This window comes from Tamandua tetradactyla, chromosome 1, assembly GCF_023851605.1.
Source record: "Tamandua tetradactyla isolate mTamTet1 chromosome 1, mTamTet1.pri, whole genome shotgun sequence".
Lineage (NCBI taxonomy): Eukaryota > Metazoa > Chordata > Mammalia > Pilosa > Myrmecophagidae > Tamandua > Tamandua tetradactyla.
In genome coordinates, this window is record NC_135327.1 from 34,367,084 (window position 1) to 34,392,173 (window position 25,090).

At 40.9% G+C, this 25,090-nt stretch overlaps 1 protein-coding gene and 1 long non-coding RNA gene across 2 annotated transcripts in view; one reads left to right on the plus strand and one right to left on the minus strand.

The window, feature by feature from the left end:
* The window catches only part of LOC143644731 (uncharacterized), a 104,592-nt gene extending 79,591 nt beyond the window's left edge, over nt 1-25,001 (minus strand). Inside the window, exons 1-2 of the long non-coding RNA XR_013156836.1 lie at nt 24,828-25,001; nt 17,107-17,261 (exon numbers count right to left, since the gene is read on the minus strand). This is a non-coding gene — a long non-coding RNA (uncharacterized LOC143644731). The remainder of the gene's footprint in view (nt 1-17,106; nt 17,262-24,827) is intronic.
* An 18-nt stretch (nt 25,002-25,019) lies between these two features.
* NINL (ninein like) overlaps nt 25,020-25,090 on the plus strand; it is a 213,480-nt gene continuing 213,409 nt past the window's right edge. Inside the window, exon 1 of the mRNA XM_077114056.1 lies at nt 25,020-25,090. This exon is cut by the window's right edge and continues 287 nt beyond it. The gene's annotated coding sequence lies outside the window, so the exon portion shown is untranslated.

The following is a 25,090-nucleotide window of genomic DNA, read 5'->3' on the forward strand; positions in this document are numbered from 1 at the left end:
TGTTCTGGTATAATGTAGATGAGGGGATCCAGAGGCTTCAAGAGATTGGAATGTTAGAGTGTATTTATCATGCAAAGCCTGCTCCTACCCCTCCCCCTTTGGGGGAGAACCCTGTGTTCTAGTTTGCCAGCTGCAAGAATGCAATATACCAGAAACAGAATGGCTTTTACAAGGGGAATTTAATAAGCTGCTAATTTACAGTTCTAAGGACGAGAAAATGTCCCAATTAAAACAAGTCTATAGAAATGTCCAATCAAAGGCATCCAAGGAAAGAGATCTTGGTTCAAGAGGCCAGTGAAGTTCAGGGTATCTCTCTCAAGTGAGACAGCACATGGTGAACACAGTCACAGTTTCTCCCTCAGCTGGAAGGGCATATGATGAGCACAGCGTCATCTGCTAGCTTTCTCTCCTGGCTTCCTGTATCATGAAGTTCCCCAGGAGGTGTTTTCCTTCTTTATCTCCAAAGTGCTGGCTGATAGACTCTCTGCTTCATAGTGCTGCAGCATTCTCTGTTCTCTCTGAATCTCCTCCATTCTGAAAAATGTTTCCTCTTTTATAGGACTGCAGAAACTTATCAAGACCCACCCAAATGGGTGGATATACATCTCCCCTAATCCAGCTTAACAACAACTCTTTTTTTTATTAATTAAAAAATTAACGCAACATTTAGAAATCATTCCATTCTACATATATCATAGTAATTCCCAATATCGTCATATAGATGCATATTCATCATTTCTTAGTACATTTGCATCGATTGAGAAAAAGAAATAAAAAGACAACAGAAAAAGAAATAAAACGATAATAGAAAGAAATAAAAATAAAAAACTATACCTCAGATGCAGCTTCATTCAGTGTTTTAACATAATTACATTACAATTAGGTAGTATTTTGCTGTCCACTTCTGAGTTTTTGAATCCAGTCCTGTTGCACAGTCTGTATCCCTTCAGCTCCAATTACCCATTATCTTACCCTATTTCTATCTCCTGATGGTCTCTGTTACCAATGACATATCCCAAGTTAATTCTTGAATGTCGGTTCACATCAGTGAGACCATACAGTATTTCTCCTTTAGTTTTTGGCTAGTCTCACTCAACATAATGTTCTCTATGTCCATCCATGTTATTACATGCTTCATAAGTTTATTCTGTCTTAAAGCTGCATAATATTCCATCGTATGTATATACCACAGTTTGTTTAGCCACTCGTCTGTTGATGGACATTTTGGCTGTTTCCATCTCTTTGCAATTGTAAATAATGCTGCTATAAACATTGCTGTGCAAATGTCCATTTGTGTCTTTGCCCTTAAGTCCTCTGAGTAGATACCTAGCAATGGTATTGCTGGGTCGTATGGCAATTCTATATTCCACTTTTTGAGGAACCGCCAAACTGCCTTCCACAGTGGTTGCACCATTTGACATTCCCACCAACAGTGGATAAGTGGGCCTCTTTCTCCACATCCTCTCCAGCACTTGTCATTTTCTGTTTTGTTGATAATGGCCATTCTGGTGGGTGTGAGATGATATCTCATTGTGGTTTTGATTTGCATTTCTCTAATGGTCAGGGAGCATCTCTTCATGTGCCTTTTGGCCATTTGTATTTCCTCTTCTGAGAAGTGTCCAAGTCTTTTTCCCATTTTGTAATTGGATTGGCTGTCTTTTTGTTGTTGAGTTGAACAATCTCTTTATAAATTCTGGATAGTAGACCTTTATCTGACATGTCATTTCCAAATACTGTCTCCCATTGTGTAGGCTGTCTTTCTACTTTCTTGATGAAGTTCTTTGATGCACAAAAGTGTTTAATTTTGAGGAGCTCCCATTTATTTCTTTCTTTCTTCAGTGCTCTTGCTTTAGGTTTAAGGTCCATAAAACCGCCTCCAATTGTAAGATTCATAAGATATCTCCCAACATTTTCCTCTAACTGTTTTATGATCTTAGACCTAATGTTTAGATCTTTGATCCATTTTGAGTTAACTTTTGTATAGGGTGTGAGATACGGGTCCTCTTTCATTCTTTTGCTTATGGATATCCAGTTCTCTAGGCACCATTTATTGAAGAGACTGTTCTGTCCCAGGTGAGTTGGCTTGACTGCCTTATCAAAGATCAAATGTCCATAGATGAGAGGGTCTATATCTGAGCATGCTATTCGATTCCATTGGTCGATATATCTATCTTTATGCCAGTACCACTGCTGTTTTGACCACTGTGGCTTCATAATATGCCTTAAAGTAAGGGAGCGTGAGACCCCCAGCTTCGTTTTTTTTTCCCTCAAGACCTCCAGCTTCGTTTTTTTTCCCTCAAGATACTTTCAGCAATTCGGGGAACACTGCCCTTCCAGATCAACTTGCTTATTGGTTTTTCTATTTCTGAAAAATAAGTTGTTGGGATTTTGATTGGTATTGCATAGAATCTGTAAATTAATTTAGGTAGAATTGACATCTTAACTATATTTAGTCTTTCAATCCATGAACACGGTATGCCCTTCCATCTATTCAGGTCTTCTGTGATTTCTTTTAACAGTTTTATGTAGTTTTCTTTGTATAGGTCTTTTGTCTCTTTAGTTAAATTTATTCCTAAGTATTTTATTCTTTTAGTTGCAATTTTAAATGGAATTCGTTTCTTGATTTCCCCCTCAGCTTGTTCATTGCTAGTGTATAGAAACACTACAGATTTTTGAATGTTGATCTTGTAACCTGCTACTTTGCTGTACTCATTTATTAGCTCTAGTAGTTTTGCTGTGGATTTTTCAGGGTTTTTGACATATAGTATCATATCATCTGCAAACAGTGATAGTTTTACTTCTTCCTTTCCAATTTTGATGCCTTGTATTTCTTTTTCTTGTCTAATTGCTCTGGCTAGAACTTCCAACATGATGTTGAATAACAGTGATGATAATGGAAATCCTTGTCTTGTTCCTGATGTTAGGGGGAAAGTTTTGAATTTTTCCTCATTGAGGATGATATTAGCTGTGGGTTTTCCATATATTCCCTCTATCACTTTAAGGAGGTTCCCTTGTATTCCTATCCTTTGAAGTGTTTTCAACAGGAAAGGATGTTGAATCTTGTCAAATGCCTTCTCTGCATCAATTGAGATGATCATGTGATTTTCCTGCTTTGATTTGTTGACATGGTGTATTATATTAATTGATTTTCTTATGTTGAACCATCCTTGCATACCTGGGATGAATCCTACTTGGTCATGATGTATAATTCTTTTAATGTGCTGCTGGATTCAATTTGCTAGAATTTTGTTGAGGATTTTTGCATCTATATTCATTAGAGGGATTGGTCTGTGGTTTTCTTTTTTTGTAATATCTTTGCGTGGTTTTGGTATGAGGGTGATGTTGACTTCATAGAATGAATTAGATAGCTTTCCCTCCACTTCAGTTTTTTTGAAGAGTTTGAGCAGGGTTGGTACTAATTCTTTCTGGAATGTTTGGTAGAATTCACATGTGAAGCTGTCTGGTCCTCGACTTTTTTTTTAGGAAGCTTTTGAATGACTGATTCAATTTCTTTACTCGTGATTGGTTTGTTGAGGTCATCTATTTCTTCTTGAGTCAAAGTCGGTTGTTCATGCCTTTCTAGGAACCTGTCCATTTCATCTACATTGTTGTATTTATTAGCATAAAGTTGTTCATAGTATCCTGTTATTACCTTCTTTATTTCTGTGCGGTCAGTGGTTATGTCTCCCCTTCCATTTCTGATCTTATTTATTTGCGTCCTCTCTCTTCTTCTTTTTGTCAATCTTGCTAAGGGCCCATCAATCTTATTGATTTTCTCATAGAACAAACTTCTGGTCTTATTGATTTTCTCTATTGTTTTCATGTTCTCAACTTCATTTATTTCTGCTCTAATCTTTGTTATTTCTTTCTTTTTGCTTGCTTTGGGGTTAGTTTGCTGTTCTTTCTCCAGTTCTTCCAAGTGGACAGTTAATTCCCGAATTTTTGTCCTTTCTTCTTTTTTGATATAGGCATTTAGGGCAATAAATTTCCCTTTTAGCACTGCTTTTGCTGCATCCCATTGGTTTTGATATGTTGTGTTTTCATTTTCATTCGCCTCAAGATATTTACTAATCTCTAGCAATTTCTTCCTTGACCCACTGGTTGTTTAAGAGTGTGTTGTTGAGCCTCCACATATTTGTGAATTTTCTGGCACTCTGCCTATTATTGATTTCCAACTTCATTCCTTTATGATCTGAGAAAGTGTTGTCTATGATTTCAATCTTTTTAAATTTGTTGAGACTTGCTTTGTGACCCAGTATATGGTCTATCTTTGAGAATGATCCATGAGCACTTGAGAAAAAGGTGTATCCTGCTGTTGTGGGATGTAATGTCCTATAAATGTCCGTTAAGTCTAGTTCATTTATTGTAATATTCAAATTCTCTATTTCTTTATTGATCCTCTGTCTAGATGTTTTGTCCATTGATGAGAGTGGTGAATTGAAGTATCCAACTATTATGGTAGTTGTGTCTATTTCACTTTTCAGTATTTGCAGTGTATTCCTCATGTATTTTGGAGCATTCTGATTTGGTGCATAAATATTTATGATTGGTATGTCTTCTTGTTGAATTGTTCCTTTCATTAGTAGATAGTATCCTTCTTTGTCTCTTTTAACTGTTTTACATTTGAAGTCTAATTTGTTGGATATTAGTATAGCTACTCCTGTTCTTTTCTGGTTGTTATTTGCATGAAATTTCTTTTCCCAACCTTTCACTTTCAACCTATGTTTATCTTTGGGTCTAAGATGTGTTTCCTGTAGACAGCATATAGAAGGATCCTGTTTTTTAATCCATTCTGCCAGTCTATGTCTTTTGATTGGGGAATTCAGTCCATTAACATTTAGTGTTATTACTGTTTGGGTAATAATTTCCTCAATCATTTTGCCTTTTGTATTCTATATATCATATCTAATTTCCCTTCTTTCTACACTCTTCTCCACACCTCTCTCTTCTGTCTTTTTGTATCTGTCTCTAGTGCTCCCTTTAGTATTTCTTGCAGAACTCGTCTCTTGGTCACAAATTCTCTCCGTGACTTTTTGTCTGAAAATGTTTTAATTTCTCCCTCATTTTTGAAAGACAATTTTGCTGGATATAGAAGTCTTGGTTGGCAGTTTTTTCTTTTAGTAATTTAAATATATCATCCCACTGTCTTCTTGCTTGCATGGTTTCTGCTGAGAAATCTACACATAGTCTTATTGGGGTTCCCTTGTATGTGATGGATTGTTTTTCTCTTGCTGCTTTCACGATCCTCTCTTTCTTTTTGACCTCTGACATTCGAACTAGTAAGTGTCTTGGAGAATACTATTTGGATCTATTCTCTTTTGGGTGCACTGCACTTCTTGGATCTGTAATTTTAGGTCATTCATAAGAGTTGGAAAATTTTCAGTGATAATTTCTTCCATTAGTTTTTCTCTTCCTTTTCCCTTCTCTTCTCCTTCTGGGACACCCACAACACATATATTTGTGTGCTTCATATTATCATTCAATTCCCTGAGCCTCTGCTCAAATTTTCCCATCTTTTCCCTATAGTTTCTGTTTCTTTTTGGATTTCAGATGTCCCATCCTCCAGTTCACTAATTCTAACCTCTGTCTCTTGAAATCTACCATTGTAGGTTTCCATTGTTTTTTTCATCTCTTCTACTGCATCTTTCATTCCCATAAGTTCTGTGATTTGTTTTTTCAGACTTTCTATTTCTTCTTTTTGCTCATCCCTTGCCTTCTTCATGTCCTCCCTCAATTTATTGATTTTTTTAAATTAATTAACGGAAAAAAAGAAATTAACCCAACATTTAGAAATCATACCATTCTACATATGCAATCAGTAATTCTTAACATCATCATATAGATGCATGATCATCATTTCTTAGTACATTTGAATCGGTTTAGAAGAACAAGCAACACAACAGAAAAAGATATAGAATGTTAATATAGAGAAAAAAATAAAAGTAATAATAATAGTAAAAAAAAAAAACCTATAGCTCAGATACAGTTTCATTCAGTGTTTTAACATGATTACTTTACAATTAGGTATTATTGTGCTGTCCTTTCTTGAGTTTTTGTATCTAGTCTTGTTGCACAGTATGTATCCCTTCAGCTCCAATTACCCATTATCTTACCCTGTTTCTAACTCCTGCTGGACTCTGTTACCAATGTTATATTCCAAGTTTATTCTCGAATGTCGATTCACATCAGTGGGACCATACAGTATTTGTCTTTTAGTTTTTGGCTAGACTCACTCAGCATAATGTTCTCTAGTCCATCCATGTTATTACATGCTTCATAAGTTTATCCTGTCTTAAAGCTGCATAATATTCCATCGTATGTATATACCACAGTTTGTTTAGCCACTCGTCTGTTGATGGACATTTTGGCTGTTTCCATCTCTTTGCAATTGTAAATAATGCTGCTATAAACATTGGTGTGCAAATGTCCATTTGTGTCTTTGCCCTTAAGTCCTTTGAGTAGATACCCAACAATGGTATTGCTGGGTCGTATGGCAATTCTATATTCAGCTTTTTGAGGAACCGCCAAACTGCCTTCCACAGTGGTTGCACCATTTGACATTCCCACCAACAGTGGATAAGTGTGCCTCTTTCTCTGCATCCTCTCCAGCACTTGTCATTTTCTGTTTTGTTGATAATGGCCATTCTGGTGGGTGTGAGATGATATCTCATTGTGGTTTTGATTTGCATTTCTCTAATGGCCAGGGACATTGAGCATCTCTTCATGTGCCTCTTGGCCATTTGTATTTCCTCTTCTGAGAGGTATCTGTTCAAGCCTTTTTCCCATTTTGCAATTGGGTTGGCTGTCTTTTTGTTGTTGAGTTGAACAATCTCTTTATAAATTCTGGATACTAGACCTTTATCTGACATGTCATTTCCAAATATTGTCTCCCATTGTGTAGGCTGTCTTTCTACTTTCTTGATGAAGTTCTTTGATGCACAAAAGTGTTTAATTTTGAGGAGCTCCCATTTATTTATTTCTTTCTTCAGTGCTCTTGCTTTAGGTTTAAGGTCCATAAAACTGCCTTCAATTGTAAGTTTCATAAGATATCTCCCAACATTTTCCTCTAACTGTTTTATGGTCTTAGACCTCATGTTTAGATCTTTGATCCATTTTGAGTTAACTTTTGTGTAGGGTGTGAGATACGGGTCCTCTTTCATTCTTTTGCTTATGGATATCCAGTTCTCTAGGCACCATTTATTGAAGAGACTGTTCTGTCCCAGGTGAGTTGGCTTGACTGCCTTATCAAAGATCAAATGTCCATAGATGAGAGGGTCTATATCTGAGCACTCTATTCGATTCCATTGGTCGATATATCTATCTTTATGCCAATACCATGCTGTTTTGACCACTGTGGCTTCATAATATGCCTTAAAGTCAGGCAGCGTGAGACCTGCAGCTTCGTTATTTTTCCTCAAGATGTTTTTAGCAATTCGGGGCACACTGCCCTTCCAGATAAATTTGCTTATTGGTTTTTCTATTTCTGAAAAATAAGTTGTTGGGATTTTGATTGGTATTGCATTGAATCTGTAAATCAATTCAGGTAGGATTGACATCTTAACTATATTTAGTCTTCCAATCCATGAACACGGTATGCCCTTCCCATCTATTTAGGTCTTCTGTGATTTCTTTTAACAGTCTTTTGTAGTTTTCTTTATATAGGTTTTTTGTCTCTTTAGTTAAATTTATTCCTAGGTATTTTATTCTTTTAGTGGCAATTGTAAATGGAATTCGTTTCTTGATTTCCCCCTCAGCTTGTTCATTGCTTGTGTATAGAAACACTACAGATTTTTCAATGTTGATCTTGTAACCTGCTACTTTGCTGTACTCATTTATTAGCTCTAGTAGTTTTGTTGTGGATTTTTCCGGGTTTTCGACGTATAGTATCATATCGTCTGCAAACAGTGATAGTTTTACTTCTTCCTTTCCAATTTTGATGCCTTGTATTTCTTTTTCTTGTCTAATTGCTCTGGCTAGAACCTCCAACACAATGTTGAATAATAGTGGTGATAGTGGACATCCTTGTCTTGTTCCTGATGTCAGGGGGAAAGTTTTCAATTTTTCCCCATTGAGGATGATATTAGCTGTGGGTTTTTCATATATTCCCTCTATCATTTTAAGGAAGTTCCCTTGTATTCCTATCTTTTGAAGTGTTTTCAACAGGAAAGGATGTTGAATCTTGTCAAATGCCTTCTCTGCATCAATTGAGATGATCATGTGATTTTTCTGCTTTGATTTGTTGATATGGTGTATTACATTAATTGATTTTTCTTATGTTGAACCATCCTTGCATACCTGGAATGAATCCTACTTGGTCATGATATATAATTCTTTTAATGTGTTGTTGAATTCGATTTGCTAGAATTTTGTTGAGGATTTTTGCATCTATATTCATTACAGAGATTGGTCTGTAGTTTTCTTTTTTTGCAATATCTTTTCCTGTTTTTGGTATGAGGGTGATGTTGGCTTCATAGAATGAATTAGGTAGTTTTCACTCCACTTCGATTTTTTTGAAGAGTTTGAGGAGAGTTGGTACTAATTCTTTCTTGAATGTTTGATAGAATTCACATGTGAAGCCATCTGGTCCTGGACTTTCCTTTTTAGGAAGCTTTTGAATGACTAATTCAATTTCTTTACTTGTGATTGGTTTGTTGAGGTCATCTATTTCTTCTTTAGTCAAAGTTGGTTGTTCATGTCTTTCCAGGAACCCATCCATTTCATCTAAATTTTTGTATTTATTAGCGTAAAGTTGTTCATGGTATCCCGTTATTACCTCCTTTATTTCTGTGAGGTCAGTAGTTATGTCACCTCTTCCATTTTCTGATCTTATTTATTTGCATCCTCTCTCTTCTTCTTTTTGTCAATCTTGCTAAGGGCCCATCAATCTTATTGATTTTCTCATAGAACCAACTTCTGTTCTTATTGATTTTCTCTATTGTTTTCATGTATTCAATTTCATTTATTTCTGCTCTAATCTTTGTTATTTCTTTCCTTTTGCTTGCTTTGGGATTAGTTTGCTGTTCTTTCTCCAGTTCTTCCAAGTGGACAGTTAATTCCTGAATTTTTGCCTTTTCTTCTTTTCTGATATAGGCATTTAGGGCAATAAATTTCCCTCTTAGCACTGCCTTTGCAGCGTCCCATAGGTTTTGATATGTTGTGTTTTCGTTTTCATTCACCTCGAGGTATTTACTAATTTCTCTTGCAATTTCTTCCTTGACCCACTCGTTGTTTAAGAATGTGTTGTTGAGCCTCCACGTATTTGTGAATTTTCTGGCACTCCGCCTATTATTGATTTCCAACTTCATGCCTTTATGATCCGAGAAAGTGTTATGTATGATTTCAATCTTTTTAAATTTGTTAAGACTTGGTTTGTGACCCAGCATATGGTCTATCTTTGAGAATGATCCATGAGCACTTGAGAAAAAGGTGTATCCTGCTGTTGTGGGATGTAATGTCCTACAAATGTCTGTTAAATCTAGCTGATTTATAGTAATATTCAGATTCTCTATTTCTTTATTGATCCTCTGTCTAGATGTTCTGTCCATTGATGAGAGTGGTGAATTGAAGTCTCCAACTATTATGGTATATGTGTCTATTTCCCTTTTCAGTGTTTTCAGTGTATTCTTCACATATTTTGGGGCATTCTGGTTCCGTGCATAAATATTTATGAATGTTATGTCTTCTTGTTTAATTGTTCCTTTTATTAGTATATAGTGTCCTTCTTTGTCTCTTTTAACTGTTTTACATTTGAAGTCTAATTTGTTGGATATTAGTATAGCCACTCCTGCTCTTTTCTGGTTGTTATTTGCATGAAATATCTTTTCCCAACCTTTCAGTTTCAACCTATGTTTATCTTTGGGTCTAAGATATGTTTCCTGTAGACAGCATATAGAAGGATCCTGTTTTTTAATCCATTCTGCCAGTCTATGTCTTTTGATTGGGGAATTCAGTCCATTAACATTTAGTGTTATTACTGTTTGGATAATATTTTCCTCTAACATTTTGCCTTTTGTATTATATATATCATATCTGACTTTCCTTCTTTCTATACTCTTCTCCATACCTCTCTCTTCTGTCTTTTTGTATCTGACTCTAGTGCTCCTTTTAGCATTTCTTGCAGAGCTGGTCTCTTGGTCACAAATTCTCTCAATGACTTTTTGTCTGAGAATGTTTTTATTTCTCCCTCATTTTTGAAGGACAATTTTGCTGGATATAGGAGTCTTGGTAGGAAGTTTTTCTCTTTTAGTAATTTAAATATATCATCCCACTGTCTTCTAGCTTCCATGGTTTCTGCTGAGAAATCTACACATAGTCTTATTGGGTTTCCCTTGTATGTGATGGATTGTTTTTCTCTTGCTGCTTTCAACATCCTCTCTTTCTCTTTGACCTCTGACATTCTAACTAGTAAGTGTCTTGGAGAACGCCTATTTGAGTCTAATCTCTTTGGGGTGCACTGCACTTCTTGGATCTGTAATTTTAGGTCTTTCATAAGAGTTGGTAAATATTCAGTGATAATTTCTTCCATTAGTTTTTCTCCTCCTTTTCCCTTCTCTTCTCCTTCTGGGACACCAACGACACGTATATCTGCGCGGTTCATATTGTCCTTGAGTTCCCTGATACCCTGTTTAAATTTTTCCATTCTTTTCCCTATAGTTTCTGTTTCTTTTTGGAATTCAGATGTTCCATCCTCCAAATCACTAATTCTATCTCTGTGTCCTTAAATCTATCATTGTAGGTATCCATTGTTTTTTCCATCTTTTCTACTTTATCCTTCACTTCCATAAGCTCCGTGATTTGTTTTTTCAGTTTTTCTATTTCTTCTTTTTTTTCAACCTATGTCTTCTTCATGTCCTCCCTCAATTTATTGATTTCGTTTTTGAAGAGGTTTTCCATTTCTGTTCGTATATTCAGCATTAGTTGTCTCAGCTTCTGTATCTCATTTGAACTATTGGTTTGTTCCTTTGACTTGGCCATATTTTCAATTTTCTGAGCGTGATCTGTTATCTTCTGCTGGCGTCTGGGCATTAGTCAGATTTCCCTGGGTGTTGGACCCAACAGGTTGAAAGATTTTTCTGTGAAATCTCTGGGTTGTTTTTCTTATCCTGCCCAGTAGGTGGTGCTTGGGGCACACGTTTGTCTAGGGTCCCCCCAGTAAAAGATGCTGTGGGTCCTTTAACTTTGGAAAACACTCGCCGTGGGGGAGGTTCGCCCACGGAAGCAGCTTGGAAGAGTGCCAGCTGGCCCGGGGTTCTGAACACGGGGAAGGTCGCCGGCTGCCGCAGCCCGGAGAGCGCCCATCCGAATTTCCTAGTCGGCCCTGGGTGCCAAGCGTGGCGGGAGGGCACCAGCTGTCACGGTCCGGGAGAGTGCACCATTCCCAGCCGGATCGGGTAGTCACTTGTTTGGAAAGGACCCCCCCGGTCACCATTCTCCGTGGCCTGGGGTTTTCCAATCCAATTCTCTCAGTTGGTCTGGGGGGCCACGCATGGTGGGGGTGCCAGCCTCTGTGGCTTGAGGGGACCACCTGCCCAATTCTGCCAGCTGGCCCGGGAAGGAGGAGGTGAGGGACTCCAGCCGCTTGCTGCCCCGCCCGGGGAAGCCCGCGCCCCTCAGCGATCTCACCGGAGCGGGTTCTCTCAGCCAGTCAGCCATTCCAGGATGGAGTACGCTGTCTTCTTGATCTCTGTCGTGGCTCCGGGAGATGTTCTGTATCGTTTCTACTCCCCTAGTAGCTCTTCTGTTGGAGGAAAGGTGAGGATGGCAAGGCTGTGGAGGACGATGGCGGAGGAGCCGGTGAAGGCGGAAGAGAGCACGGTGGTGGTTGAGGAGCCACTGGAGCAGGAGGAGAAAGGGAAGGATAAGATGGCAGATGGAGAGCCGCTGGAGCAGAAGGGGAAAGAGACGGGCAAGATGGCAGCTGGAGCGTCAGCGGAGAAAGGGGAAGAGGAGGGCTAGATGGCGGCGGGAGCACCGGTGGAGAAGGGGGAAGACTGATTTGGTTTTTGAAGAGGTTTTCCATTTCTGTTCGTATATTCAGAATTAGTTGTCTCAGCTCCTGTATCTCATTTAAACTATTGGTTTGTTCCTTTGACTGGGCCATATCTTCAATTTTCCTGGTGTGATTTGTTATTTTTTGCTGGCATCTGGACATTTAATCAGATTTCCCTGAGTGTGAGACCCAGAAGGTTGAAAGACTTTCCTGTGAAATCTCTGGGTTCTGTTTTTCTTATCCTGCCCAGTATGTGGCGCTTGTCTGTCTGCGGGTCCCACCAGCAAAAGATGTTGTGGCTCCTTTAACTTTGGAAGGCTCTCCCTGCTGGGTGTGTGGTAGAGACAGAGGAAAGGTTGTAGGCTGGTTTTAATGGCCTCAAATTGTGAAGTCCTGGGATCTGAATTCCTTGAGAGGGGGATTCCACCTGAGTTGCATTTCACCCCTCCTGCGGGGAGGGTTCAGATGGTAGAGAGCCCTGAAATCAGTCTGTTTCTGTGTTTGGGGCAGTTGCAACCTGTGTAATCCCGGCACTGAGTTCAGAGGCGACCAAGCCTCCATAGAAGCAGCTGCAGAAGGCTCTGTTTCACCCCCTTTCCTCTTTTTCAGTTAGCCCAATAGGCGACTTCTACCTTGATCAGTTTCGCCTGAGCTGGGGGCCTATTTTTAGTAGTCAGAATTTGTTTATTAATGCCACTATTGGTGTTTGGCTGGACTCAGTCCCTGCTACTGTTGGAGACTCTTTCCTTTCCCTCCGGGAAGCCGCCTGTGGGGGAGGGGCACCGGTTGCCGGCTGCCGCGGCTTGGGGAACTCACTGATCCGAACCTTGCAGCCGGACCGGGAAGCCGCCTGTGGGGGAGGGGCGCCGGTTGCCGACTGCCGCGGCTTGGGGAACTCACTGATCCGAACTTTGCAGCCGGACCGGGAAGCCGCCTGTGGGGGAGGGGCGCCGGTCGCCGGCTGCCATGGCTTGGGGAACTAGCTGATCTGAGACTCGCGGCCGGTCTGGGAAGCCACCCATGAGGGAGGGGTGCCGGCTGCCGGCCGCCGCGGCTTGGGGAACTCACCTCTCTGAGACTGTCAGTCGGTCCGGGAAGCCGCCCGTGAGGGAGGGGCACTGCCCACCAGCCGCAGTGGCCCGGGGAAGCGCGTGCCACTCAGGGAACTCACCACTGTGGAGTCTCACAGCCAGACCAGCCAGTCCAGACTGGGGTACGCTGTGTGTTTGGTCTCTGTCGTGGCTCCAGGAGCTGTTCTGTACTGTTTCTGGTTATTTAGTTGTTGTTCTGGAGGAGGAACTAAGATGCGTGCACCTTACTAAGCCGCCATCTTGGCCCCCCTCCTTAACAACCACTCTTGATTGAGTTACATCTCCAAGGAGATGATCTAATTCCAGACAAACATACAGTATTGAAAAAGGATTATTCTGCCTTTACAAAATGGGATTTTGATTAAAATATGGCTTTTCTAAGGGTCCATACATCCTTTCAAACCAGCACACCCAACTTGTTACACTGCCTTCTATCTATACTGTTAATCTTCCTCCAAGCATTCCCCAAGGAGACCGACGGCCTTTTACCAGGGCAACTGTGAATCGGGGGAAAGGAAATGATCAGATATTTGGGGGATTATTAGACACTGGTTCAGAAGTGACATTAATTCCAGGAGATCCAAAACGTTACTCTGGTCCACCAGCCAGAGTGGGGGCTTACGGAGATCAGGTGATCAATGGAGGTTTAGCTCAGGTCCATCTCACAGTGTAGTTACTTCCCCAGTTTCAGAATGCATAATTGGAATAGAAATACTGAGCAACTGGCAGAATCCCCACATTGGCTCTTTAACTCATGCAGTGAGGGCTATTATGGTGGGAAAAGCCAAATGGAAGCCACTAGAACTGCCCCTACCTAGCAAAATAGTAAATCAGAAGCAATACTGGATTCCTGGAGGAATTGCAGAGATTACTGCCACTCTAAATGACTTGAAGGATGCAGGGGTGGTGATTCCTACCACATCCCCATTCAACTCTCCTATTTGGCCTGTGCAGAAAACAGATGGATCTTGGAGGATAACAGTGGATTATCATAAGCTCAACCAGGTGGTAACTCCAATTGCAGCTGCTATTCTGGATTTGGTATCATTGCTTGAGCAAATCAGTACATCCCCTGGTACTGGATATGCAGCTATTGGTCTAGCAAATGCTTTTTTCTCAATAGCCATTAGTAAAGACCACCAGAAACAGTTTGCTTTCAGCTGGCAAGGTCAGCAATCTACTTTCATGGTCCTGCCTCAGGGATATATCAACTCTCCAGTCCTATGTCATAATCTTGTCTGCAGGGAACTTGATTGTTTCTTCCTCCCACAAGACATCACACTGGTCCATTATATTGATGATATCATGTTGATTGGACCTAGTGAGCAAGAAATAGCAACTACTCTAGACTTGGTGGTAGGGCATTTGTGTGTCAGAGGATGGGGGATAAATCCAACAAAAATACAGGGCCCTTCCACCTCAGTGAAATTTCTAGGTGTTCAGTGGTGTGGGGCATGTCGAGATATCCCTTCTAAGGTGAAGGATAAGTTTCTGCATCTGGCTCTTTCTACAACCAAAAAGGAAGCACAATGCCTAGTTGGTCTCTTTGGATTTGGGCAACAACATATTCCTCATTTGGGTGTGCTACTTTGGTCCATTTATCGAGTGACTAGAAAAGCTGCTAATTTTGAGTGGGGACCTGACCAAGAGGAGGCTCAATGACAGGTCCAGGCTGCTATGCAAGTTGCTCTGCCACTTGGACCATAGGATCCAGCAGATCCAGTGGTGCTGGAAGTGTCAGTGGCAAATAGAGATGCTGTTTGAAAAGGCCTCCTATAGAAGAATCACAGTGCAGACCCTTAGGATTTTGGAGCAAAGCCTTACCATCTGCCTCAGATAACTACTCTCCTTTTCAGAAACAGCTTTTGGCCTGCTATTAGGCTTTAGTAGAGACTGAATGCTTAACCTTGGGTCACCAAGTTGCCATGAGACCTGAGTTGCCTATCATGAGCTGGGTGTTGTCTGACCCACCAAGTCATAAAGTTGGGCATACACAGCAGCACTTCATCATAAAATGGAAATGGTATATACAAGATAGGGCCAGAGCAGGTCCTGAAGGCACAAGTAAGTTACATGAGGAAGTGGCCCAAACACCCATGTCTCTACTTCTGCCATGTTACCTTCTCTTTCCCAGACCAGACTATGGCCTCTTGGGGAGTTCCTTACAGTGAATTGAGGAAGAGAAAACTTGGGCCTGGTTCACAGATGATTTTGCACAATATGCAGATACCACCTGAAAGTGGACAGCTGCATCACTACAAGCCTTTTCTGTGGTGTCCTTGAAGGACAGTGGTGAGGGAAAATCCTCCCAGTGGGCAGAACTTCGAGGAGTGCACCTGGTTGTTCATTTTGCTTGGAAAGAGAACTGGCCAGAGGTGTGTTTGTATACAGACTCATGGGCTGTTGCTAATGGTTTGGCTGGATGGTCAGGGACTTGGAAAGACCATAATTGGAAATTTGGTGACAAAGAGGTCTGGGGAAGAGGTATGTGGATAGGCCTTTCTGAGTGGGCTAAAAATATAAACATATTTGTGTCCCATGTGAATGCGCACCAGAGGGTGACTTCAGCAGAGGAAGATTTTAATAATCAAGTGGATAAGATGACCCGTTCTATGGATACCAGTCAGCCTCTTTCCCCAGCAACTCCTGTTATTGCCCAATGGGCTCATGAACAAAGTGGTCATGGTGGTAGGGATGGAGGTTATGCATGGGCTCAGCAACATGGACTTCCACTCACCAAGGCTGACCTGGCTACAGCCACTGCTGAGTGCCCAATCTGCCAGCAGCAGAGACCCACACTCAGCCCCCGATATGGCACCATTCCCCGAGGTGACCAGCCAGCTACATGGTGGCAGGTTGATTACATTGGACCACTCCCTTCATGGAAGGGGCAGCGATTTGTTCTAACTGGAATGGACACATACTCTGGATATGGGTTTGCTTTCCCTGCACACAATGCTTCTGCCAAAACTACTATACGTGGGCTTACAGAATGCCTTATCCATCATCATGGTATTCCACATAGCATTGCTTCGGATCAAGGAACACACTTCACAGCAAATGAAGTGCGAGAATGGGCACATGCTCATGGAATTCTCTGGTCTTACCATGTTCCCCATCATCCAGAAGCAGCTGGATTGATAGAATGGTGGAATGGCCTTTTGAAAATTCAATTACAGTGCCAACTAGGTGGTAATACCTTGAAGAGCTGGAGTAATGGAAGGAAGCTGTGTATGCTCTGAATCAGCGTCCACTGTATGGTGCTGTTTCTCCCATAGCCAGGATCCATGGGTCCAGGAACCAAGAGGTGGAAACGGGAGTGGCACCACTCACTATTACCCCTAGTGATCCACTAGGAAAATTTTTGCTTCCTGTCCCTGTGACCCTCAGCTCTGCTGGTCTACAGGTCTTAGTTCCAAAATGGGGAGTGCTTCCACCAGGAAAAAAATTCCATTGAACTGGAATTTAAGACTGCCACCTAGTTACTTTGGGCTACTCATGCCCCCAAATCAACAAGCCAAGAAGGGGATTACATTACTGGCTGGGGTGACTGACCCTGACTATTGGGGGAAGTAGGACTACACAATGGAGAAGAGTTTTGAGAAAGTTGAGTTGAGAAAACTCAACTTAAAGAAGAGTTTTCCTGGAGTATAGGGGATTCCCTAGGGCAATTTTTAGTACTACCATGCCCTGTGGTTAAAATCAATGGAAAACTGCAAAAACCCAATCCTGGCCAGACTACCAATGGCTCTGGAACTTCAGGAATGAAAGTTTGCGTCACCCCAGCAGGCAAAGAACCAAGGCCAGCTTGTAGAGGGCCAGGAGCAATAAATCAGGCCCAAGCAGGGAAAGTCCCCAAAGATGTGGGGCAGAATGTCCCCAAGAGTTAAACAATGACCAATGTTAGGAAACTGAGGGAACAGGATGTGTTTTGGCAACAGCTAACAGCATTTTTCTGCTTCTGTGATTATGCTTTCTTGCTAGCAACTGCAAACCAGGATGTGGTTTTAGCCTTTATAAGCTCACCTTGAAAACCTCTGGAAGCTGCTCTCTGAATCTTTATTCTTGGAGGTTTCTGAGGCAGTCACTGGCTGGCTAACAAAGACTCCAAATTGGCTTGCAGTTTTGAATTGAGCAGTCTCTTTCTTTCAGTGCGGCCCACAACACAGCTGAAGTGCTTGCTGAGGATGAAGGGAACACAAAATGGGTAGTGGAAGAAGGTAGTGATAATTATGAACTATGACCACATGATCAGTTACAGAAACAAGGACTGTAATGCTGTTTTGTTCATGTTACACTATTTAAGTTGTAAGATATCAAGTTTAAGAATGAATATTACCCAAGGACTTCCACCCCATTCTGGAGAGATTTAATGTGTTTCCAGCTATATGCAGGACAGTTGAGTATTGTTAGGTGAGAAAAAAATGTGTCTTATTGTTTTCTATTTAGAAATTAGGTATGGTTTAAGATGATGAGTATAGCTGCCAAGTTGACAAGGGGTGGACTGTCATGGTCAGGTCATGTGTCAACTTGGCCAAGTTGGGTACCTTTTGTCTGGTTGGGCAATTGCTGGCCTGTCTTTTGCTAGGACATTTCATAGAATTAGGTCATGATCACGTTGGCTACATCCACAGCTGATTTCATTTGTAATCAGCCAAAGGGAGTGTCTTCTATAATGAGTTTTGTTTAATCTAATCACTGGAAACCTTTTAAGGAGAATTCAGAAGAGACAGATTCTCTTCCCTGCTTCAACTGGTGAGCCTCTCCTGTGGAGCTTGTCCAGACCCTCCATTGAAATCGTCAGCTTCACAGCCTGCTTTGCAGATTTTGGACTTCACCTTCCCATGGTTATATGACACACTTTTATAAATTTTACATTTATGAATATTTCCTGTTGATTCTGTTTCTCTAGAGAACCTTAACTAATACAGATGGTCACATTGCAAAAGTTATATCTTCATACAATCATCTTCAAAATGCAAGGCTACTGGAACACAGTTCAATAGTTTCAGGTACTTCCCTCTAGCCATTCCAATACACCATAAACTAAAAAGGGATATCTACATCATGCATAAGAATAATCTCTAAGATAACCTCTCAACTCTGTTTGAAATTTCTCAGCCACTGAAACCTTATTTTGTCTCATTTCTCTCTTTCCCCTTTTGTTCAACTAGGCTTTCTCAATCCTTTGATGCCAAGTCCCAGCTCATTGCAGGAGTTCTGTCTCACATTGCCAAGGAAAATTTACATACCTGGAAGTCATGTCCCATGTAGAGGGGAGAGGAGTGAGTTCACCTACTGAGTTGGCTTAGAGAGAGAGAGGCTACATCTGAGCAACAAAAGAGCTTTTCTGGGTGACCCCTTTAGGCATAATTTTAAGTAGGTTTACCCTATCCTTGATAGGAATAAGTTTCATAGGGGCAAATCCTAAGATCAAGGGCTCAGCCTATTGATTTGGCTGTCTCCACTGCTTGTGAGAATATCAGAAATTCTCCAAATGAGGGAGTTAAGTATTTCCTTCTTTGTCCCCAGACCCCGAAGGCAACTTTTCAAGTACTTCTTTATTCACTGTCCAAGTTATTCTGGTAACTTGAGGCATCACACTAACCTGGACAAACCAACAAAATCTCACACCCTATTCAAGATTACATGTACTTATGGTGGTCCACAAAACTGACCATAAAAGTTTAAATAGGAAATGCACTACCCAAAACATGAATTTTGCACCAAATAAACATCTCTCCCTTTGGCCTCACACAGAAGTTGAAGTTTTAAAATATGGATGATATCATCCTTAACCCTGTATTCTGATTTATCTTAGGCCTAGATGCATTGGGTTTTTTGTTTTCCTTTTTTTTTTTTTTTTTACATGGGCAGGCTCTGAGAAATGAACCTGGGTCTCCAGCATGGCAGGCAAGAATTCTGCCACTGAGCCACCATTGCATTGCCTGATGCATTGGCTTATTTATTTATTTATGGTCTGGGAATTGAACTCAGGTCTCCCTCATGGAAGGCGAGCATTCTACTACTGAGCCACTGCACTGGCTTTTAATAAGGGGATTTATTTAATTACAAATTTACATTTCTTCAAAGAAAAGGTGGCTAGCATTCATCTGAGTTTCTCTGTCAATGGTGAGGCATACAGTGACATCTGCTGGTCTTCTATCCTGGATTCTGGGTTTCAAGGTTTTCCCTGCAGTGCTTTCTATCTTCATCTCCAGATGTCTGGCCTGCACTACAGTGCTGAGATGAGGTATGCTGAGCTGTTGAGCTCACTTTTGACCTCTCTCTTTTAAGCCTCCAGATAAATAAATTAAACCTCACTCACTATGGAAAGCATGTTCCTTAGCTGACAGCAAATGTAATCAGCTGTAGATGAATTTCACATACTGATGATTTAAGCCCACAGCAACAGAATGATAGGGCATCATCACCTGGCCAAGTTGACAGCTGAACCTAATTATCACAAGCTGCTATACTTAGCTGAGGAAATTTTCAAACAGAATGTGATAAATGCAGCCTGACTGCTCCTATCATCATATGGTAAAATGCAGCAGGAAAGAGATAAGCTGAGAACTGTACTGTTAAGTACAAACAAAACAGAAATGGTGATCTGTAAAATTCTGGGCTTTTAGAAAGCAAGACCCAAGAGAATAGGGCCTCATGTGAGGATTTAACCAAACATGAAAACAGTCAGTCATTTCATAAAAAGTTGAAATTGGAAATGGAGTTACCCAGATAGAATTTATAGAATGCCCTATTATCTGATGAGTGTGATCCATGTATACTACATGGAAAACTGACATGTTTCTTGTGAGACCTGCCAAAACTGAACCACTGCCAGTCTGGACTAAAGGGGACAGAAAAGGGACACATTGAAGGAAAAATTACTTTAGAGGCAGAACCATGGAAGCTAACATATGGTGCCTGGAAATCTTGGGCCAGGAGAGCAGACCTGCCCATACACATGGAGAGTGTTACGTTTGCCCCAGAATCAGAGGATGGGCCTTCTGCTTTGTTGTTCAGGAAGAGTTTTTCCATCCCAGGCTTTTGAGGTGGCAGAATAAACTCCCTGGGGATTTGGGGGGCCTGGTGATCACCCACTGTTTTGAGGGTATTGAGCATGTTCCCCAAAGGTGACATACAGTCTGTATGCTGCCCCAATGCTTGGAGAGTGTGGGACTAAGAAAAGCTGTCCCCCCGATGATCCCCAGTGTTGCAACCCTCACCCCAGCATTTGCAGAGAGCTAGGCCACTGACTAAGCTTTGGAAAAAGTGAAAATGACACTTTCTAAAGCCCCAAGGATGATAAATGACTCTCTGACTTTGAAATCTAATGGAGTTTGCCCTGCAAGTTTCTGGAACTGTTTGGATCCAGTGACCCCTATGTTCCATACAATTTCTCCCTATGGGAAGGGTAACATGTATCCTATGACTGTTCCTTCTTTGTATATTGGATGCAGATAACTTGTTCTGAGTTTCACAGGACCACAGCCAGAGGAGAATTTTGCCTTAGGAGAGACCATACCTGTAACTGACTTTGATGAGATTTTGTACTGATTTTTGACTTGGTATTGTATTTGTATTGTTATTGAAATGGTTTAAGGCTTTTGTGATATTGTGATGGAATGAATGTGTTTTGTATATGAGAAGAACATGTCCTTTTGTGGTTCAGAGGGTGGAATGTGCTGGCATGAAGTTGTTATGTACCCCAGAAAAGCTCTGTTCTTCTAATTCTGATTCAATATTGTAGGTTGGGACCCTTTGATTAGATTACTCCACATAGACATAATCCACTCAATGTGGTTGTGACCTTTTCATTAGATGGGCATGTGGCTGCCCATTCAAGGTGAGTCTTGATTAGTTTACTAGAGTCCTTTAAAATGGGAGAATTTTGTAAAAGTATAGTTGCTTCAGAGCTAACAGAGAGCCATACATTTGGAGATGCTTAGAGTGTCAACAGAGAAAGCATATGACTAGACATAGATGTTTAGAGATGCAGAGCCCAGCAGATGTTGCCATGTGCCTTCCCATGAGATACTAATCAATCCAGAATGCACAGTTGTGTACCAGAGGAGCTCAGTGAAGGCCCACAGATGCTTTGAGAGGAAGCCACCGGCATCAGAAGCTGGAAGCAATGAAACCGGGAACAAGGACCAACAGATGCCAGTCACGTGTCTTCTCATGTGAGAGACATCAGCCTTCCTTGAGTCGAGGTTTCTTTCCCTGGATGCCTTTGTTTGGACATTTTTATGGCCTTAGAATTGTAAACTTGTAACTTAATGAATTCACATTTTAAAAGCCATTTCTGGTATAATGCATTTGGTGGCATTTAACAAACTAAAACACCAGCCACTTTTACTCTTTCACGATACTCACTTCATAAGACAATTATAACTAGAGGTTCCACTAGCAAGTCAAGTATAGAGTACTAAAGTATCAGGCAACATGGCAACTTCACCTTCCACCCAATAAGGATACTTTGGAGATATTTCTGATTTTACTTCTCCTTTCCTTTCACTCCATCATTTAGATTTGAGCTAAATACTACTACTTTTTTTATGCCAATCATATCTTCCCCATTAGCCAATTTTCCAGTAAAAACACCAGGTCTGCTCCTTTTCATCATGTTCCTCCATCTGGGTTATTTTGGGTTGTTTTGCTGGCATTTTGAACCACTAGTCCCTTCTGTCTTCTTTCCTTGTCTTCCCTGACCCAGGCCATCCAGGGGTTGATCCTCCATTTTCCTCTGAGTTCTATGACCTGAAGTGCACAGAATAATTCCTGTGTCTCCCTGCTCAGCTCAGCAGGGAGCTGCACAATTGACTCAGGACAGCAGCAGGCAAGAGAGGGAAAGGGGCTGCCTGCTTTAAACAAACTAAGAAAAGTGAAGCTCAAAATAAAATAAGAGATCTAGATATCCTTATACAATTGTGTTGAAGATTGCTAGTTGACCCCAATACCCATTTTTTCCCTCTCATAGCTAAAGAATGTTTACCTGAGCACCCTGAATCCTCTTTGCTGTGCAATGTGTTGTGATTCCTAATACCACCCTTACAATTCAGCAAATAAACAGAAAGTTTTCACTAATATGTCCCCAAAGTGGACAAAATCAAACTGAGTAGCTATCTTCTAAATTTCCTCTTTCTAAGTAGAAGATTGGAAATGGTGGCTAAGGAAAAATGGGTGAAACATGCAAAGCATGCTGAATGGGGTGGGGACTGGGTGCTCCAAAGCTTTAGTGTACTCTCCATAAGGATGGAATCACCCTCTCTGGGTGGAAGGAAACCATTCTGGGTGTTCCTCAAGCCTTCCAAGTGAGAACAGAGCCCAGACATTTTAACAAGTCTTCATTCCATTATGGTAGTTTGATGATTTTATGTGCCGCCCAAAAATCCATGCTCTTTAAATTTATTCCTGTGGGTGTAGACCAACTGAGGGTGGAACCTTTTGATTGGGCTATTTTAATTTAGATGTGACCCACCCCATTCAAGGTAGATCTTAATCCATTTTCTGTAGTCCTTTATAAGAGGATCAGAAACCCAGAAGGTAAGAGAGATGAAATTCAGCAAAATTCAGAGAGAAAAGCCCCAAAGAAGCTAACAAATGACCCACAGAAAACAGAAGAAGTCACTGAAGTCAAAAGCTGAATGCAATGAAACCTGAGAAAGAAGGACTCATTGCCACGTGCCTTCCTACGTGACTCAGGCATACGAGGTGTTGGCAGCCTGTCTTCAGAGATTGTATTGTCCTGTTGATGCCTTAATTTGGACATTTTCATGAACTTTGAATTGTAAATTTGTAAAATAATAAATCTCTATTCATTAAAAGCCAGCCCATTTTCTAACACATAGCATTTCATCATCTGTAGCAGAGTGAAACACTCACCTCAGCTGCTTCTCATTCTGCCCCATCTCCACCCCTGCCAGACTTCAGGGGAAAAAATCACAAAATACCCACCCCTCAAACAAACTCATCAGGGAACTCCAAATGATGTCAGATATGAGCAGGAAGTCACATGCACCATATCAGGACAAAAGGAGGTTTTGAAGTAGACTATTTGTGCAAGAACATAATGGTACACATGCAAACAAGCCATAGGTCTTCCTCTTCTTCCCCCAAAAAGGAAAGGAGGAAGCGAGGTTTCAAAACACACAGAACCAAACCTAGAAGCAAAGATAATTCAAGGGACAGAGAGAAGTTCCCCCACAAGTGCTTCATACTCTAATAATCACTTGAGAAGAACATAGTAGTAAAACAAGAGCTTGAAAATAAATTGTCAAACAACAGTATGAGAAAAAAGGGAAACTGTAGAACTAAGGAAACAAACTGAAAAGCAACACAACACCATTACAAAGCCAATCAATAATTAAGAAACAGCAAGTTTGATGTAAAATGTAGAGAAGCAAAAGAAGAAGCCAGGAAAATGTTTAGAAGAATATTACACAAACCAGAAATGATAGCTGACATTAGAATTTAAAAGTTTAGCTCTCATATAGAGTCTTGGAACAACCATAACTGAGAAGTTAGGATTTAAGAGGTGATTATGATTGCTGGATGATTATATAGATATTCCTTTTTACTTTCAGGTACATTGGAGTAGACAAAGGGAAAAACTTGAAATCTTTGAACTGTAATTCATCTGCCTTGATCTTTGATAATGATTGAATAGCCTTTATCACGTGCCCTTGTGAATGTAAAAATCTGTGGCTGACTCACACTTGTACGGATTTATCTGGTTTTTCAACTTTGGAGCGTTGTGATCACTAAAGACAGCCCTTAAAGCTTATTAATGATGAAGGGCCTTGGGTTAGCCCAGAACTAACCCACCCCAATTCCAAAGTTATCTTGATAAATGAAGCTGGATCTAACCAAAATGAGCTTGTTTAACATGCACAATAGCTTAAATTTTAAACTTTAGGTCACCTATATCTTGTTCTAATACTAAAAATCACACCTATCATCATCTTAAGGCCATAATTTTCCTACATACATTCTGTGACTAAGCATATAATGAATCTATGCATGCCCAATAATTAGTTCAGCTCTAATTACATCATCTGGAACCATTGTGCTCATTATCCTAAAAACTGCCCATCTTTTGATATTATAAAACTATCAGAATTACTGCAGTTTGGGGAAATAGATTTTGGGACAAACCTCCTTTTGTCCTGATATGGTGCGTGTGACTTCCTGCTCATATCTGACATCATTTGGAGTTCCCAGATCATGTGCTGTATGATCCTTTGCTTCATATCTAGCAATAAATTCTTTCTCTCTTTGAAAGTCTCGTGTCTCGGGAATTGATCATTGAGCAGATTGAGCAAAGAATCCACCATCTTTGTCCAGTAACAACAATGACAAAAGGATATTAGTAAAAAAAAAAAAATGTGGGATTTGAGTAAGATCTTCAATCAATAGTAGTGTACCAATGTTAACTTCCTGATTCAGATAATTGTACCATGGTTATGTAAGATGTTAATATTAGGGGAATCTAGGTGTATGGATCCAGGGCCCAGGATTGCCCTCCACATTGTTTAGCAAAAACACAACAGAGAGTAAAGAGTGTCAGAGCAAAGACATCCTTCCCTCCTCAGTCCCTTGGTTTCATGCACGCCTGGGAAGTTAGTATTATAAACTGGGGTCAGTCCAGAAGGCAGGGCATTTGATGCATGTCCCAGGGATAGCTGGCCTCTGGCTGGGGAGGGTCATGGCACTGTGGATGGGACCCAGGGACCCAGCCTTACGCAGCACAGGGCGAGGACTCTCCTTGGTTGCCTTTCATCTGGTTGGCGTTTGTCTCACTCTTGGTCTCTCTCCCTCCTCCTTCTGTTTCCCTGTTCTCCCAGACCCTAGCTTTCACCTTGCCTCCTCCTCCTAGCCTGTGCCTGTGGAGACTAGCAAGTAGAGTTCTAAACTGTCACTCTGCAGCAGTTATTTTGTCCACTTCCCTCCCAGACCTCATATCCTTTAATGTTTTTATTCACTGCAGCTCATTTCATAACTTTGA